Source organism: Macrobrachium rosenbergii, chromosome 22 (genome assembly GCF_040412425.1).
Source record: "Macrobrachium rosenbergii isolate ZJJX-2024 chromosome 22, ASM4041242v1, whole genome shotgun sequence".
NCBI classification, from domain to species: domain Eukaryota; kingdom Metazoa; phylum Arthropoda; class Malacostraca; order Decapoda; family Palaemonidae; genus Macrobrachium; species Macrobrachium rosenbergii.
The window spans coordinates 368160-388226 of record NC_089762.1 but is presented as its reverse complement, the minus strand read 5'-3'; the positions used below and the strand labels follow the sequence as shown (position 1 = coordinate 388226).

The 20067-nt window shown below is 39.0% G+C and overlaps 1 protein-coding gene across 1 annotated transcript in view; it reads left to right on the top strand.

Moving 5' to 3' along the window:
• Nucleotides 1–18269: 18269 nt before the first annotated feature.
• Nucleotides 18270–20067, top strand: part of LOC136850505 (putative neural-cadherin 2) — a 168717-nt gene continuing 166919 nt past the window's right edge. Inside the window, exon 1 of the mRNA XM_067124074.1 lies at nucleotides 18270–18934. The gene's annotated coding sequence lies outside the window, so the exon portion shown is untranslated. The remainder of the gene's footprint in view (nucleotides 18935–20067) is intronic.

The window sequence follows — 20067 nt, the reverse complement described above, 5'->3', positions numbered from 1 at the left end:
GGCCCCGAGCTGCAACCGCTTTCATTCCTTTTACTGTACCTCCGTTCTTATTCTCTTTCTTCCATCTTACTTTCCACCCTCTCCTAACAATTGTTACACAGTGCAACTGCTATGAGGTTTTCTTCCTGTTACGCCTGTCAAAACCGTTCTACGATCAATTTCCGTTTCAGGGCTGAATGACCTCGTAGGTCCCAGTGCTTGGCCTTGGGCCAAAATTCTATATTCCATTCCATAAAAGAATAAAAAAGAATAAATGTGTAACCATTAAACAGCATTATCAACCAACCGGAAGAACGAGGTTTTGTCTGTAATGATTTCATCCAGCGTTAATGCTCACATTAGCAAAAGGTTTAGCGCTTCTTAATTAACTTTCATCGAGAACAAATGGTCTTTGGAAATAAAAAAAATATTAAAAATACGACAACGCTCAGAGAACTGCCCCCAGAAATGTTTAGTAAATACTTAGATAATTCGTGGATCCCCCGCTTAGGGGGAGTATGAAAATGATTTTATGTCTGCATAGCGAAAATTGTATTGGGTGAGCGGCAGTTCAGGGTGACAGGTTTCAGGAGGAGAATGTTTGTGTGAATTCGCTCTGAGCAATAAAAATTCCACTTTTCCATCGCTGATCGTGCATTTAATTGCAGACTATTTTCGAAAGAAACGAAAGGTTCTTTTTTATTTAAAGCTGGTTAAAACGCTTAAGTATTCAAGTTTGTTCTTACCAGTTACAGGGCATCAGGCACTTCAGAAATTGGTCGACTGGCACACAGAGATGCAATTGCTTTTAAACTCCCATGCAATAGAAACGAAACCTATGAGAGTATTTATAGTGACAAGTCGATAGCAAAAGCTGTAGTCGTACAATATAATCTAGAGGAGCACTTCCGTTATTCCGACATTAAACTTCAAAATGATACGGAGCCTCATGAATGGAAATTCGTCATTGAAAAGTAAAATGAATCGAGGTCCTTTGACCTCAAATGTCAATTAGCATACAGTGCCGGGGGGCATGGCATATGTTGTTTTAATCTTTTCGAATACTCCGCTGCCAAATACCACGCGTAAAATCATTTCGGTTGCGTTGCTTTTGTTTCCCAAATCTCTTCCTGTGTGCCCCTCCTTCCGTGCTGATATACGAACACTTCTTTTCGTGGTCCCATCGTTAAGGTATGAATTTATTCACGTATTAATCACCGTTCAGGACCTTCTCGGTATCGGCGGTGAAGGAGTAGTGACTGAAGACTATTAATTAAGACGAGAAATGGAATAGTACAAAGTTCAGGCCACAGGCCAAGCGCTGGGACCTGTGATGACGTCATTCAGCTCTGGAGGGGAAATTGAGAGTAGAAAAGTTTTAAAAGCGTAAAAAGGAGGAAAACTTTGCAACAATTGTTAGGAGAGGTTAGAAAGTAAGGTAGAAGAAAGAGAATGTGAACAGAGGAACAGTAAAGCGAATGAAAGGGGCTGCAGCTAGGGGGCCGAAGGGACGCTGCAAAGAGCCTCGAAGTAATCCCGCAGTGTGCGCTGACGGCGCTACTTTCCTACGGGGAAGTAAGACTGAGATTCAAGAAACTGTAATCTAATAAGCTAGCGATAAGAAAAGACACTGAACTTTTTTTTCCAAAGTCATAAAAACACCTAATCGTGTGGAAGGTGTTTTTCCTTTCCTTTCCTTTGAAAGAGGAATGTCGTTATGAAATTACAAAGATGTAAGTGTTACTGTAATCAAAGTTTTAGTACGAAAATCGCGATATCTCAACACAAACAATACTGTGACTTTGCCACTTCCGTGGTATGAAAAATGAAAATAAGGTTTAACTCAGTTCTGAAAGCGATAAAGGGAAGCTAGATAAGTATTTCTGAGGTACGTTTCAGCTATCAACAATAACGGGATTGAAAATCTTAATGGTATATAGGAAAATGATTTGCATGTGTTTGAGAATCACGGGTATATGTGACTGTATACGTATCATATTGACGGTTCAGTTCAGTGCTGACGTCAGGTACACATTTGTGCAACTACCGCGTAAATGTCGAGTGTTTTTAGATATTTCGTTTAATTCTATAGATGTATGTAGACATCTATGAGTTCCCAGTTATTGTGTTTTAGACATTGATACATCTAGCTAACTCACGACCTTCCCCTCTGCAAATTTAATATGAATGAAACGTGTGAAAGTTTTGCCTATTCCTCATTCAGTGTTTCAAAATAAATTGCATTTTTAATGTAAAATGTGAAAGCGAGTTATTTCCATCCAGTAATTTTCTTGCTATATATATATATATATATATATATATATATATATATATATATATATATATATATATATATATATATATATATATATACACACACACAAGTGCTCAAACACCATATAAGATGCCGGTAATTTTAGTATAGAAGAATATCACAGGACAACAACAAATACTGATCTTCTACTATTTTCCTGTTTTCATATATATATATATATATATATATATATATATATATATATATATATATATATATATATATATATATATATATATATATATATATATATATATATGTGTGTGTGTGTGTGTGTGTGTGTGTGTGTATGTATGTATATATATAAACTCTCAATGAAATAAAAATTGGTAACCAAATCTCTCTCCCCATACACACTGCATCGAAACAGACAGATAAAACCCGTTTGGTTCAGCCGCCACTGTCGTACCGTGGTATCATGAAACCGGCAGCCGAGCTTGTGTGACAGCTGCGGGGCTAAAGAACCAGACTGGCGAGTAGGTCTCGTTCGAACTCGGGCAGGTGGCCTCGGCCCCTGCCTACCCCATCATATCACTACTCAGTACACGACAGCCACGCCGGCGAGGACCATATAGCCCTGGCATTAGGTGCATTTAATTAACAAGGCGTGCTACAGGTTTATTTTGTTTATTTTCTGTAAAGTATACGTAATAACTAAAAGAAAACACCATTCACTCTGATAATAGTGTTTTGCTGATTTGATATTTACTAATGGCTATGGTGTCCATCCAATAATCCATCCTTTCTCATCCTTCGACAAAAAATAAGATTACCTCAGAGAAGGGACAGAAGATGTAAGCGTAAAATTGCAGGATATGAAATAACTTAAGAGGAACCTTTATAGTTAATGAGTTGTTTGACATGAGATTATTTAACAAGGATTTGAGGACAAATAGCATGCGTTTTGAACGAATGGTTAACACATGGGACTTGTATTCATGGAACAGTGGATGTGATGCAAAGATTTTCTGAAGATTGCCTGGCCGCCAGACAATCTTTGCATCACAAAAGCTAATGGGTGTTACAGACTAATAAACACGCAAACAAAGCCACTCCAACATCTAAAAACATAACAGACACCTCACACGTCTCGACTGTCGACCTAACCGCGCAACGACTCCTCGATGCTGGGAGAAAAGGGCGCTGGTGACTGGTACAATACATGTACATACGCTACTGGGGTCTAAGCGATGACAGGCAGGGCAGCCAATCGAGACTACAGTCTACCCTAAAAGCCAAATCAAATTCCCTCAAAAGAAGGCATCGTGCTTACCCCCATACAAATGGGAAAACAAGCACGTTAAAAGAAGAGGAGGGAGACTATTAGTCCTCAAACCCTTGTTACATAATCTTGTGTCAAACAACTCATTACTTGTTATGGTTCCTCTTAAACTATTTCATATCCTGCAATTTTACACTTGCATCTTTAGTCTCTCCTCCGACTTCTCACAATATTCCATTCCGTAAAGACATCAAATAACTAAGGAGTCATAACGCACTTTACTATCAGATCGACGTTTGCACCTTAAACCAGTCACTCTCCTGTCAACATATCCTAACAAACTCTTCACCTCTGTCATGAAAACCTTGAATGGCTGTCAGCAAATGACCTTGAACTCACCTGCATGTACCCTTATCATCTTCCAAATGGCAGCTCTATAATTTCAAAATTCTCACACACACACACACCATTGTTTCACACACACACACACACACACACACACACATATATATATATATATATATATATATATATATATATATATGTATATATACATATATATATACATATATATATATATATATATATATATATATATTTCTATACGTATATACATACATCATACACACACACATATATATATACATATATATATACATATACGAAACCATACATTCTAATAAACAAGCTACTTTCTGACTAGATTTCCAGAAAAATATTTGCGTTTTCATTCTGTCTCTCTCTCTCTCACTCATCTATCCCAAAAAAATACCAGCCATTCAGTTCTCTGTGTTGCCTGTTTTAACGTTCACATAACTCTGTCCCATTTAACCCTTTTCCAAAGCCTCTCAGCAAGGATTCAAACTCTCCCAGATTTCTTTTCGTCGCATTTTCTTCCGGACAAAGTCCCAGGACTAACGCATTTGCAGTGCTCTGGTTATTTTTATTTTTTCAAACTTTGTCCTGTTCGTTTACAACAGCCACTCTCATCTTTGCTTTCCATCTTTAAGGCAAGCTAGAAACAATTCTTTTTTCCTTCGTAGCCTTCGCAGGCCATTCCATTTCAGTTTAGCTTCAAAACTTACAATTTGTTTAAATATACTCAGTGGCATGTTTCTCTTTAGTGTTAAAGTCACACACTCGTACACGACAGATGATTCAGCTCAGCCGTTATACTTCGGGTCATTTTAAAAATGAACGATTTCAATTAGATTGATGATCAGTCCAATTTGATTTTGGATCGCTTCTTTTGCTGGGTGGGGAGTTTCAGCATGTCTACAAAGCCCTTTGCTGTAAATCTTTAAACATTTTTCGTTGATTTGCCTTAGTTTGGGGAGCCAGGTAGCAATGCTTCACAAAAATGGACTCAAATTGTAAATCTTTCTCTCCAACCCTCTCTCTTTCGCCTGATTGATTGCATCCTGCTGAAAGGAAGTTTCCGGATACACGTTGCATCCCCCGGGAAGTTGAAAAGAGAACTGAAATTAGCGAGCCTCTTATGTTGACGCTTTGCTAGAACTTCCTGCCCCGTAGGGGGTTAGTGCCGTCGGTGCAACTGTAGGCATTACTGAAGGTTCTTTGCAGCGTCCCTTCGGCCCCTAGCTGCAACGCCTTTCGTTCCTTTTACTGTACCTCCGTCCGTATTCTCTTTCTTCCGTCTCACTTTTTATCCTCTTCCAACAATTGATTCATAGTGCAACTACGAGGTTTTCCTCCTGTCACACCTTTCAGACTTTTTTTACTGTCAATTTCAGTTTCAGAGCTGAATAACCTCATAGGTCCCAGCGCTTGGCCTTTGGCCAAAATTGTATATTCCATTCCATTCCCTTGAACTTCCTGAGATTTGCAATCTCGCGTTTTTGAGAATCTCGGGTTGCTGTCTAAATTTTCCGAAAAGTTGCTGATAAAATTGCTCTAATTTTAAGAAGAGGATAGTAGAAATCTGGGATAGAGGAAGTCACTTGGATACGTATTCTGCCCTAAAATGGAAGACTGCAGTATCTGCAAAAATACAAAACTGAGAAAAATGGTAGATACTGCAGTTTTCCCTTGCCTTACTACTGATTTTGCAGATACTACAAATGGGACCCCCTAAATAAAGCAATGAAGAATTATTCTGAAACTGTAGTAACTTGTGTATTAGTGTTTCACGAGCCCAACAGGTGGCATATCTCAGTTTCGAAAATTTTGCTGATACTGCAGTTTTCCATTTTAGGGCAGTATTGTCACAAAGGGTGATGCACGGCTGCCGAAATGTAAAACATTTCAGATTACAATTATGTTGGTTTGCTTGAATCTTTTACAAACATGCAGCGGATATTTCTGTTGATATTCCACGAGAAATAAAATTACTTGAAGAAAGAGGTTAAGCCATGTTTACTGAGACATTATCAGTAGCATTTGTGTCTGATAATAACGCCAGCGCTAAATTTTTGGTAGTGAAAAATCAAAGATTCATCATTACCTGAAATCAGCGTCCTTTTCAGTTTTCTGCAGAAGAAAACTATTGTGCCGGCTTTGTCTGTCCGTCAGTACTTTTTTCCGTCCGCCCTTAGAACTTAAAAACTACTGAGGCTAGAGGTCTGCAAATTGGTATGGTGATCATCCACCCTCCGATCATCAAACATACCAAATTGCAGCCCTCTAGCCTTATTAGTTTTTTTTTTTTTTCTTTGAGGTTAAAGTTAGCCAAATCGTGCGTCTGGCAATGATATAGGCCAGGCCACCACCGGTCCGGGGTTAAAGTTTCGGTGGCCTTGATTATGTGATGTGCAGAAAACTCGATTACGCATTTTTTACTTGCTCATTTTTGGAGGCCCTTCTTAGGTCCACACTGTGTCAGGAATAGAGGATTGTAACGACTACAATTTCTACACCAAGAGGGTATGAGGTACCAGGGTTTTATGCCCGAATGATTATGACAGCTAGGGTAAAATGTTTGGTATGAAACACATCATTACCTTTCATATGAGGATGTATTCTGTTGCGTATGATTTTCATACTGTGAAGCCTGTCTTGATGATTTTCTCGTGTGTAATAGTGTTTGTGAAGAGTGTCAAGGAACTTTACTGAAAAGGTTGTTTAAAGCAAATTTCACCGGTTTGTAAACCAGTTGTAGATTATCAAGAACATTGTGTTGTGTCAGGCAAAAGCTGGCCAAACCTGTTAAGCTAAGCCTGATGCCCTTGGGAAATTCCCATCTTCTGTGAATATGGAAGAACTCATGAGGTTTCTGAGAGCAATTACATTTTATTGCTTGTTGTGTTGAAATATTTTAACTGCCCTACATCTACTGGAACACTGCTGTAGAAGAAGTCAAGGCTTTAATCGTTGGCCAGCATTTGTATGTATGAAGGTCATTTTAATTACCTGTATGTCTGGAATTCACTTGCTAAACATCATATTCTTAAGTATTTATGACCCATTCCAGCAAAATCTATTGCATAATTATCTTTTATCAATGAACCCCAAAATGTTATTCATGCTATTTTAGCTAAGCGTCGAGTGACAGGTATAATAATACACTCAAATAACTGATGATAATCATCCTCAAAACAGGCTCATCCGGAAAGTTGCGCTGATTTTTACGAAATTTCTGGCAATGCTAATAGGCCCTGCGACTTGCAAGATGGGATTGAATTTTGGGAGAGATAAGACTGTTTATTTCTGACCTTTCAGGGGTCAAAGGTCAAACAGGAATTTAACCTTGTCCATAATATTTTAACTGTGTGAAATTATACTTCATATCTCGAATGTGCATGCCTTTAATTAAGATAATAGATAGGTAGAAATCTAGGTCAAGGTCGTCCTTATGGGTCAAAAGTCAAGTCAAAATTTGAAACTGACCATAAAATTTGAACTATGCAAGACAGAGACTTCATATTTGTCAAGCACAATTCACTACTGATGCCAAAGATTAGGGTAAGGTTAACGTCACAGCCAAAGCCAGTGTCACAGTTATATTTTTAGGTCAAAGGTTACATACGAATTTATTTAACCTGTTTGACCTATTCCATCATTGTTGGACTATACAACAATAATTTAACATTAGCTGTAACTTTTGAATGATGCAAAATAAGGATCATATTTAACATGCATAACCAACCAATGTTGCAATGTAAAGGCAAGACAAAACAAAAGCAATGTCGAACTTGTAGGTCAAAGGTCTTAAGAATCTATAAGAATAAGTGCTTTACTAAACAACTGCTGTTTCAACAACAGTAATCAAGTTATGGTTTTAATTCATGTTGTTAACCGAATTATCATACAAAAGTTCCTTGTGTATATGTACATGAATTTTACTGGATAGACCTCGTGACTAGCTACAAGTAACTAAATACTGGGAGAGATAGGAATGTAACTTTTGGACATGAGGGACCTTTTGGGACAGAGCCCTCAGCCTTGGTTGAGGTTTGTGGTCTCGGAGTGCTCTTGTCTGAAATGATTTGACACTTACGCTGTATGGGATGCATATCCCATAATAATGCATCGGAATTGGACAAAAACATAAATATTCGTTGTTCTCCTTTTCAATGAACTGAGGGAAAGTCACTCCAAAATATTTCTTTTTAAAACGAATCTCTTGTTTTCCACACGTAACGATGCCACGCTTAACGTCAACATCGCAGAGAGAGTCATGACAGAACCAGATGGAAGTCAGATTCGCAGTATCAATACCGGAGGGCAGACACGAAAAGCGTAGTCGAAACACGAGGGGAAAAAGGGCCGGGTAACATTTTTTCCCAGCTCTGGTATGACAGCAAAGGCTTTGGCGGAGGGAGGCAAAGTACGGTATCGCTCGGGCCAAAGGATATTGAAGCCGGATGCAGCAGGAGTACCGTATATTGTGTTGTGCAGATGAGGTTAGTTGACAACATGGACGTGCAAGTTCGCAGTTCGAAATTTAAAAAAAAAAAAAGGGTTGATTGCGCGTGAAGATACCCCGGTGTTTTATTGGACTCTGTGAGGTTGTTTGGCTGTTAGTGTAACAATTGCTTGTTAGCTAAAACAAGTGGCCCCCTCAGTCCCGCTCTCGAGGCAAAACTAACATCCACTGTATTTTTCCCCCAGATATTGTGCCTGGTACCAGCCATCCTCTCACATTTGCAACACACGTTGATGAAGAGTGAGGCGTGATATGGTGTTCGCTGAATATCAACAGGTTGACCTGCCAAAGGTTTTTGGCTCGGAAAGAAGCTTCAGAGGAAAAGTAAAGAGAACATTGTACGGGTGATGTTTTATTTTGTTGTTCTTGTTTCAACAACTATGTCAGACATCAAGAATTTGGGTGTAGGTGTAGAAATAGAGAGACGGATACACATATAGACTTCTTTAAAATGTTGTGCGTGTGTATGTATGTATGTATATTTACATACTATATATACTGTATATATATATACAATTATCTATATGTACACATATATTATATATATAATATATATATTATATATATATATACATATATATAAATATATATATATACACATATATATATATTTATTATTTATATATATATATATATATATATATATTATATATATATATATATATATATATATATATATATATATATATATATATATATATATATATATATATATATATCTATATATATATAATCTACCGGTCAATTACTAGTCACCAGCCACAAAGGCGTGGGTGATGGGATCCCCTATTGCGAGATCGAATCTTGCCACACGGGAAGTGAAAGCATTGTCATTTATCTCCAACCTAGATAACAGGCTTACAGTGACAAGCTGTTTACGTGAGTTGCTGCCTGATCACCGGTGGAGAATCGCTGACTGCCTATACAAGGATTCAGCCTCCTTGGACTGCTTGCAAGCGCCCTGTTGCCTCTGTGTATTTTAGGAGAATCATTAAAAATGGACGCTCTCGGAACACGACACTAACTTGAGTCACAGGCAGCTGCTTCCTAACATTGTGCATAGCAACTATCTCATGGAACTCGTGCTCGTCTACAGGACCTAACAATACCAACATCACCATCTACTGTGACGCTTTATTCCACAGCTGATGCCAAAATGAAGTTAAGGAGAGGAAAGAGATCATTACCCACGGAGTTACACCCTGACACTTTGCTGGAATAATTGCTTCGAAATTAAGGAGGCGTTTGGAAGCTCGCCATAACCACGGCACTGCTTTCCAGCGTTTTGAAAATGCTCCTTACCATAAGCCCACGCTCCAGTTTCTAGTATATGGCACAGAGATTGTCCACTAACTCCAGATCACAGGGCCCGTGAGCATTCGCCAATAGAAGCCTAATCTAAAAATTCAGTAGAGTGCTATCGAGTACGACTGTTTCTCCGACGACTGACACAGCTCAAGATTGTTGACCAGAAACCAAAATCACGCCCATACTTCCGCCCTCACTTCATACTCTCTCTCAGCTAAGGTGTCTGTGAAGCATTAGCTGTTTTTGACGGGCTTTTCCCGATTCGTTCGTTGATAGATCGTCTGTGTTATGAGTATGAACCTCATTTCTCAAACGTTATTGATTTTTCTTCTACTTTTTGTTGTTTGCAAGTAAGTCTTTGATCCCCACAGTGAATTCAGATATTTTGACTAATGTTTTAGTCAATAATTAAATCACTCATCAGTCTCCTGGGATATTTATTCTTTTGTCGTTATTTCCCACGGTGAATCCTGTCGCTGCCTCTGCGAAGAGACGTAATCTGGGATCTTCGTTTCCAGGGCCATGTTTGTTACATATTACTATTTGACTCGAGCTGGTAAACAATCTCTGATTCCGCCGAATCTAGCGGGGTGGCCCTCTGGGTTTTAAAGAAGATTTTGGTTCTGAGTTTTCGCCTGTTTGGGGCACGTAGACCCCGGTAAGTTCGAGAGTCGTCTCTGGTTACATACTGATGTCCGTCTGGTGTGGCCGCTGAGGGCGCGTTACTCATTACGAGAGTTATCCCTGTAATAGAGCGGAATTTATCGCCATTTTCTATATTTCGCTTTGGGCCTTGTAAGGGAGGGGGCTTGAGAGACGGGTGGACCGTTACTTCGCGTTTGACTGTGTATTCGAGTATTTATATCAATTTACGGGCTTGTGTCAAGTTGTGTGCGTTTCTCGAGGCCAATGTAGGTGGATTTCCAGGATGCGTAGATGTAAAGGAATGAACTGGGAAAGACTTTCAATTGTCACTGTTTCTGCCTGTGAGTTAAGTGGAGGAGAAAGCATAAATATTTCAAGTGTTTGCGACACTGAGCGCAGGGGGCCGTTCATTCTAATGGACTTAAAATTGCCATTATTTTGCATAATTACTAAAAACTAAATCTCATGATATCAGAAAGATTATTAAAAATGAATTCAGGGTCTGCTTCGTAAAATAATATCAAGTTGTTAAAATTTAAAACTTAATACGGGATTTAGAACAATCACACAGTGGCCTGCCTATGTTAATTAAGGCTGATGCTTCATGACGTGATTCTCATGAAGCTGACCATTTCAACTGCAGATACTTACAGCACCTCTCTCTCTCGTCCATGCGAACAGCAGTCTATATATAACAAAAAAGTGATAATAACACATATAAAAGAAGGTTAACGAACAAATAAACAAGCGAATCTCTCTCCATCAAACGATTCTTTTTTCAGATAGTGTCGGTGGAGTGAGTTCGGGTCGTTTCGGCCATAAGCACGTTTACGTGCAAAATAGGCGCCGTGTTTAGTACCAGCCCCTTGGGGATGTACGTAAAACATGAAATGATAACGGTAAATACCATAAACATAACGTCTTACATTGTTTTGGATGTTACGGCCTAAGTGACTTACGGCCGAAACCAAGGTCTTGTATTCTATAGACCTTGGCCGATACGACCAGGACCGGACCGGATAGAGTCCGTGGAAAGAAAAATCCTCCCGCATTTGAAAATGAGCTTCCCATGCAAAGACTTCTATACTTTACTCATTCTACTCTTCTTCTGCCCCCTTCCTTGGTAGCAGATATCCCGATAAGAGTCAGGGAAACCAGTAAAAGTCGAATCATTTAAAAAACAATTTCTTGATTCGCCGACTACAGCAAGGGTCCAGGCCTGCCACATTTACGTTCAGAGTCAAGCATATTCTTGAATTATTAAAAACAGGAATCCTGTTCCAACTCTTCCTCTAATGTCACATAACCTTTGAGACCTATCATTAGCTCTGTTTCGTATAAACTTTTAAAGTACCTTACAGCGTTGCCATCACCGTTGTTAGGAAGTATATCAGACACCCATTTGGTTAATTCAATAGACCTAACAGAAAAAATAAACATCACGATCAATCAATGCCGACCCTTAATTAGTCACTTTTGACGTTGGTTCTTTATGTACAAAAATAGCCTACCTATTCAATCAGTAACTAATACCCATTCAAAGTTTGGAATGAATTTAATTGTGTATTTGAGTTAGTAATTCAGTTTTAATTGAAATTTTTTGTAAACAAACGTTTGCTCTGGCAATGGGTAACCATAAATCAACTAATTCTTTTAAATTTGTACACGGAGGTTTTCTTTAACATTTTATTCCTAAGGTTATTCGAATACCTGTACCCTGTAAATAACCTCTTGGAAAATATTGAGTAAACAATTCCCGTAAAGAAGCCCCGTCTACTAAATTCACGCCCTAATAGAAAAGGTGGTGCTCGCTCGTTTTAGGCGTTGTTATCAGACGTGAACGTTTTCAGTGTGAATTTAATATAAATATATATATATATATATATATATATATATATTAAAAACATCAGATAATTTAACCTGCGTAGGCTACGTTATCTTTCGGGACATCATGCAGAGATAAAAATCTATAAATTCCGCTAAGGTCACAGGAAAAATAAAGGAAAAAAGTACCAAAGGTTGGGAAGTAAGATGGAAGAGAATGTGAACGGAGGTACAGTAAAAGGAATGAAAGGGGTTGCAGCTAGGGGTCGAAGGGACGCTGTAAGGACGTTGCAACGAACCTTAAGTAATGCTTACAGTGCACCGCGTGATACGGTTAGTATATACGATTGGTAGAGACAGCGGATTGTGTTGGTTTTTAACTAGTGTCCATGATCTTAGAATATTTGTGTTGTCGTTCTTTCAGTGTTTATATTTGCTTTGTAAGACACTTGAAAATGCGTTGAAATAACGCGAAAGCGCCTGGTTCCTGCTTCTTTCATTTTTCCTGCGGCCTCATAGCTGAGTTTATGCTAATTAAGCGACGTATAGTCATAAAAATCTTCAATATTCCCGCGAGCATTATGTGATGCCAGCCCTGAATCCCTGTATAATGAAATACAGAACAAAAGAAGAATAGGTAGGGATTTGCTTTACCCAGTTTTTATTTTCGACATTTGCTACATTGAAGCTGTGAAGACATCTAGAGTACAATTACCTCAGAACAGTTTTGAGTTCATAAATCAGTTCTAAAGATATTCAGTGAAAATACAATCTATTAATATAAAGCCACTATAAAAAAAAAGTCTATGAGAAATTGTTCTTCTCAGAGCAGAACTTCATTTATAAAATCCAATGTAAGGAATAAATTATCAGAATAAAGCAACTGGACATTTTTTTTTACACCTATGCGGAAAATCGCATATAACTGACTGATCCCAAACGAGCATAATTTTTCCAAAAAATCTCTCGGAATCTGCAGCTTCACAAATAACAAAGGAAAATGACAGTGATTTAAGCCCAGGTCTCTAGGCTCTTGAAACCATTCTGCACAAGATGTCCGGAGGAGATTTGAAAAGAGAAAATAAAGGACCTCGATAATCCATGCTAATATCTTTTGATATCCTTATATCTTCTCTGTACTTTATCCGTAGCTTGAGTTAATCCTAGACAGTTGTTCGTCACCTGGATAACTATCTCAGATGTAATGACCCTCGCGTGCATTAAAGTGGTTATACACTCCTTTATCCTTGGTTGATGTTGGTAAAAGCAAGTCTTTTTTTGTTTATCTTTTGTCTTAGAGTAAAGGCGAAAGTCGTTCAATTTTTCTCGTGGCCATATACTCTCTCTCTATACATATATGCATATATATATGTATATATATATATATATATAATACATATATGTATATGCACACACACATGTATGCATATATATATGCATATATACATATATATGCAGACAAATATACATATACATACAAACACACATATACTTGGGTGCATGTTGTATGTATTTATGCATATGTGTACGTTCTTGTGTGTGTGTGTACGAACACTTTTCACAGAACTCTCCCTTTAACTTGCTGATCCGCAATATCAGAGAAAGCCAAAGTCCGCGGAAAAATATTAATGAATTCTTTTTCGTGTTTTGTTTTCCAACTTTCGTCTTTCTCAGTCGAAAGACCATCTGAACACGACGGTAACTTAATAGGAACTTTCTCTGATACTTTCTGGGTCATAAAACACCGGTAATTCTTCACTTCATTAATAGTTCCGTCGATTCTGACCCTTTTTTAATCATTCATTCGCGCTCGGCGGCTTCGAAGTCACACCGGAGTGGAAACGGATGGAAGAACTGACGTTTCAGCTTTCCATTTTCAATTATTTTTCTTGTTTTAACGATCATTGTTTTTCGTAACTTTTTATTTACTTTTTAAAGGAAAATAGATCAGAATATTAAAGTATTTTACTGCAGATGAATACGAAAAATAAGTAAGTATACCTTAGTTTAACCAGACCACTGAGCTGATTAACAGCTCTCCTTGGGCCGGCCCGAAGGATTAGATTTATTTTACGTGGCTAAGAACCAACTGGTTACCTAGCAACAGGACCTACAGCTTATTGTGGAATCCGAACCACATTATAGCGAGAAATTAATTTCTATCACCAGAAATAAATTCCTCTAACTCTCCACCAGCCGGCCGGGGACTCGAACTCTGGCCTGGCGAGTGCCAGTCCACAGCTCTATCGACTCACCCAACGAAGAGCTGAAACAGAGTTAGATGCATTTTGTAGAGTGAATGAAGTCGTCCCTAGTCTGACGAAACTGGAGTAAGCCATTTTTCCCCTCACTCTGAGAAAATGGGCTTCAAAGATGTTGATGTTATTCAGAACTTCTAATTAGCTCATCTTTTGAGGACATTTACTTTGAAAATGTGACCAACACACACAGCCGAAGTTTTGAAATGTTATATAGTGTCAAAAACTGACACCTATGCTGGAAAACTCAAAAACTAAAAAAAAAAACAATTATAAAAATGGGCCGGAGTTTCTTCGGCACAATCGAGTTTTTTGTACAGCCACCACGGCGTATAATCAAGGCCACCAAAAATAGATCTACCTTTCGGTGGTCTCGGTATAATGCTGTATGAGCCGCTCCCCATGAAACTTTCGCCACGACCCGGTGGTGGCCTGTCCCATATCGTTGCCAGACGCACGATTATGGCTAAATCTAACCTTAGATAAAATTGAAAACTACTGAGGCCACAGGGCTGCAATTTGGTATGTTTGATGACTGGAGGATGGATGATCAACATACCAACTTGCAGCCCTCTAGCCTCAGTAGTTTTTAAGATCTGAGGGCGAACAGAAAAAGTGCGGACGGACAGACAAAGCCGGCACAACAGTTCTCTTTTACAAAGAAAGAAAAAAAAAAGGGTTACGCCAGTTCGTCAAAACAAGGACGAAATGTTTCCTAACCCTGGGCCGTGTCACAGCCTTCGTGATGTAGGCTACATAGCCATCCTTAGATTTGGCATTTTGAGTTCCAACGCTGCAGATTGCAATCTGGGAACCTTCTGCTTACTCGTTCAGCAGTCAGTTGCCGACTGACTTCTTAATCGTCAGTTTTAGCATTTATATTTGGTCATATTTTCGTATGGGCATAATGAACATTAATAGCAGTAACGGGACATGTAGCAAGCATACATTAAAGGACAATTACTAAAGAGGAATGAGGAAGCATATCGAAGATCAGAGAATGAAAAATTGTCCCGGTTCCGATCAAGCGACGGAAAACACAGGCGTGTTTGCATTTTCAATTTTCTGTAAAAGAAAACTATTGTGCCGGGTTTGTCTGTCCGTCCGCACTCAGATCTTAAAAACTACTGAGGCTAGAGGGCTGCAAATTGGTATGTTGATCATCCACCCTCCCATCATCAAACATACCAAATTGCAGCCCTCTAGCCCCAGTAGTTTTTTTTTTTTATTTTATTTAAGGTTAAAGTTAGCCATAATCGTGCGTCTGGCAACGATATAGGACAGGCCACCACCTGGCCGTGGTTAAAGTTTCATGGGGCGCGGCTCATACAGCATTATACCGAGACCAACTAAAGATAGGTCTATTTTCGGTGGCCTTGATGATACGCTGTACAGAAAACTCGATTGCGCCGAAGAAAATTCGGCGCATTTTGTACTGGTTTCAATTGCGCATTGTTTTTTTTTGCGAGCGCCCACGAGGACGTTAATCCTGGAATCTGGAAACATAACGCGAGATAAGCGAAGGAGGAGGAGAAAGTTGCATTACTCCGGTTGCTCATTTTCCAGAATGACTGGCATATCTGGAACAGGGGCTGGAAAAATGCATGAAGCGCAGGAATAAAAATTTGTGTACCGAAAATATATCGAGAGCGGTAAAAATTCTTCCCTTTGAACATGTCAGGAAACTCCTCAGTGTGTTTGCAAAAAATAGTCGAATTTTATACAGCATTTTTTCCCCATTCTTTTCTTTCCTATGAAATTCCCTTATATCACATCGCAGCAAATATATCCGCATTTTCTTTTCGAAGCAGCATCACTCTCCCTGAGTTCGCGACTTTGCGTATTTGCACAGACATCTTTATCTCGTGTAATGAGAGTAACTGAGAATAGTTCCGCTTTAATTTTGTTTCCAGCACAAAACCCCCTGGAATATTGCAGCTGTGCGTTAGTTATATCATGTTTTCACTTACCATATCTCCTTGTCTGGTAAGCTCTCTCCTAAAGGTTATGTGGACACGGGTAAGAGACTGCAAACTTTACTTCCGCGTAGAATGTGAAACCCCGAGGTGTTTTTCTAAATGGATTCTACAATAAAATTTTATGAAGTTTTATGAGCATAACCAATCTGATGTCGTTTGAAAACAGAAGCAAGGCCATAGACTCATATAAGGAGTATTTTAAAACTTTTGGAGAATTCTGTTGAATAAAAAACTTTGCTCTCAGAGTTTTTGTTAGTGTTTTGAGAAACAAGAAACTCAGCTATAAAAAATGCCCGGTGAGCGAGACTGACCGAAAACGTTTGTATTATGGCCTCCGAAAAAATGTCGTTTTTATTTGTTGTATGTCACTAAACACATACAAATATTTATATGTATGTAAACACATACAAATATTTATATATGTATGTATATATATACATACACACACCGAAATATATATGTCGACCAATAATTTTATTTATTGTCATTTTCTGTAACTTTAAGTCACATCAACAAACTTAGATGCTGTGTGGATGTAAATCGATCAAGCCTCTTATTTTAAAAATACCTCTCCAACATCACTGTAAATGTTCCACGCGAAAACCTGGCAATATGCGAATGCACAAAAGCTCCTTCAATTAGGAGTCCTGTGTCACGTACAAATGCTAATTATCACTAATACATTGGTACTACTACAACAAGGAGTAAAGCGGTTATTGACAACTCTAGTGTTAGTAATATTGTAAGCAGAGGTTTTAAACACTTGCCTGTGAAAACTGTTAAGTTTACACTTGCAACCTCTTTTCATTCAGGAATGAAATGAGTTCCCAGGCCAAATTTCTTTGCTCACGCGGTTACGAATGACTACTTGGGATATGCCTGAGAGTGAATATTGCATATCAGAGTAGGCCTATAATTTCAAATTCCACGTTTTTAAAAAAAACCATTATATCGTAAGTGTGCCTTTCTTTTGGCGTTTACAGGTTGAAATTGCGAAAGATCATTGTTTTGCTAATAATAATATAAGCCTAGCCATTACATAGGGCAAGACCGAAAGAGTTTAGTTGATTGTTATATTCTGTGGCAAGTCTTAAATGTTGTTTAATTTATATTTACGTTAACAGAATCTAATTTTGTTCTGTTATGGAAAAATCCAAAACATTTATCATAAGTGCTTTTCACGGATGCGGTTTGACGACCTTTCGTGAGTGAAGTTAAGAAATATTTTTTAAATTCGGTAAGATCCAGTAAGGCGTCTGTGGCCTCTGATGGTGTATTGGACAGACTATGGAATTCATGTGTAGTCATGCTTTAATCGCATATATCTAGGCTCGCTCCGTTAGTTCACCGGGTATTTCCCAACGGTTGTGCCAGAAATGTTGCTCTAATTCTGTTGTCTTTAAAAGACAGCGTGGAATGGAACAAAATTTCGAACAAATCTGCATGTTAAATAGACTATTAGGATATAGTGTACATATATGACAAGCACTTTAGCTATCTATTACACGACAGTCATTCTTTTTGTTTTCGGTTGCCTTTATTGAAAAATACCAACAACAAATATGAATGTATGAATTACACATGTCCTGAGAAATTTCGATAATGTGTACAAAAACACATGGCTATGACCCTTTTGTAATAAAGACAACAATCCGGAGTGTGCTGTCAAGGTTTACGGTACCAAATGCTTTAGAAATATGACCATAGTCGATCTTCGAGTCTATTATCACAGGCAACACTTTTTCAGCCTTACCTTGACACCATGGAACTGATCGAGAACGCATATTGCACTAGAAACATGGATAAAAATCCCACGAAAGAGAGCACCGTTTTGATTCCTACTACGCTGCCTCCATCGTGCGCGCGTAGTGACGGTTGATCCAGGTGGCAGCAGCCAATGAAAACGCAGCGCGGGAGTAAGGACGCCTCTGATTGGCTGGACCGTTGGTGAATGGCGAGTCCTGTGTTGTGGTCGGGAGTCACAGAGTCATCCTTTTGAGTTCTCAGTAAATTCTGTCAATCAATCGTATTTTACCGTGGTTTTCTGGTGATAGTACGGTGCTCAGTGTTGTGCTGTCATCACGACGATGTTTCGTTGCGGTGAGAGTGATGAAGATGTTCCTGGGCCCTCGGGAGGTGATGGTGACAGTGGGTTTTTCATTCTTATCTGTGGCCATACAGCTACACGTACCCCCCGTAAAGTGGCATGGCGGTATTTTAATAATGGTAGCACCATTGACGATCCTGATCATGTTGAGGAGAAGCTGAGGCAAGCAGGAGGGGCGTGAAGCTGAGGGATCTGCCCCTGACACAGAAAACGACTCTTCAAGACCACTTACTCCCTGCGCGCCCCACGGGTGCCAGACGTCGCCGTAGGCCTAGTATATTTCCCTCACCCACCCACCAACCCCCCTACCGCCCCCCTTCATTCGTGACCCATGCCTGACAGTGGATTATGGACTATAACTCTCAAATTTCCCAGGTGTCCACTAAAATCTTCAGCGGCAGCTACGTTGAGTGGTGAGTATGCTGATTAAATATGATCTCATTAGGCCTCCTGTATTGTTATTCTTATTATTAGCTTATTACATTATTTTATCGTTATTAAATACTTCTGTTGTCTTTTTACGCAGGTCTGGGGGGGGGGGAGGGTGTCCAGGTTAGGACACGGCGCCCGAAGTTAGGTTAGGTTTAAAATAAGTCTGGTCAGGTCATATTCCCTCTGAAATTTGTGCTGCAGAAATGCCTACTAGGCCTATAGTAGCCATAACCCCCTCACTCCTCACCCGCTTCAGCAGACATACACTGGTTGCACACAGCGGCACCTATTCTTTTCTTTTCTTTCTTTTTAATGAATGCAAAAACAGACATAGCCTACGTAATGGAGCTCTGTGTGGGATGTCGTGAGTAGCTTATATGGGGACAGGGGACAATGTACAGTAGTGTCATCGTGGTTCAGCAAAATATTTTCTGATAAAGTTAAAAATTGGTATAATTACCAGTGATTAAAATAAAACGAACTGATGATAAGGAAAAATGCATCGTGAACAACATCCTTCGTGCAGATACCTTCAGGTAAAATGATCGAAGGTTAAGTTAGAAGTAACAGATATAAGGTAAAAAGAATATCGCTCAACTTCGATCCCGTTTTCGGGTGATTTTTGAATTAGTTCTGAAACCTTGGGACACTCATACCCTCATATCATGACAAAGAAGATACGATGAACTATTAAATGCACCTCGAAAGCATGAAGAAACCACCTTGATTAGGTTTTAAATATTGACTATACGTGACGTAAACTCCGTTTTCTATAATTCCCAAATATGCGATCCTGTTACTGACGTAGTAGTAGCAGGGCCTAGTTTTCTTCAACTTGGAATTAAAAATATTCAGTCCAAAAAGGATAATCCGTAAACTTTTCATGTCACTCAAAGCCCTTTGATCCAGTTTGAAAAAATATTCAATTTTTCGAGGCGTAATCTAGGCACCTAAAAAAAAAAGAGGGTGGGAGGTGGCGGGGGTAGGGAGGGCGTCACGCGTTCTCGGAAAATGAGAAGTGGTAAAGAAATATGGAACGAGACCTGTCCTTCATCCTCCGAACGCCCTGTCTCTTTCTTTTCCCGGGAGGGCGTTTACAGGCCTTTTCCTTTAC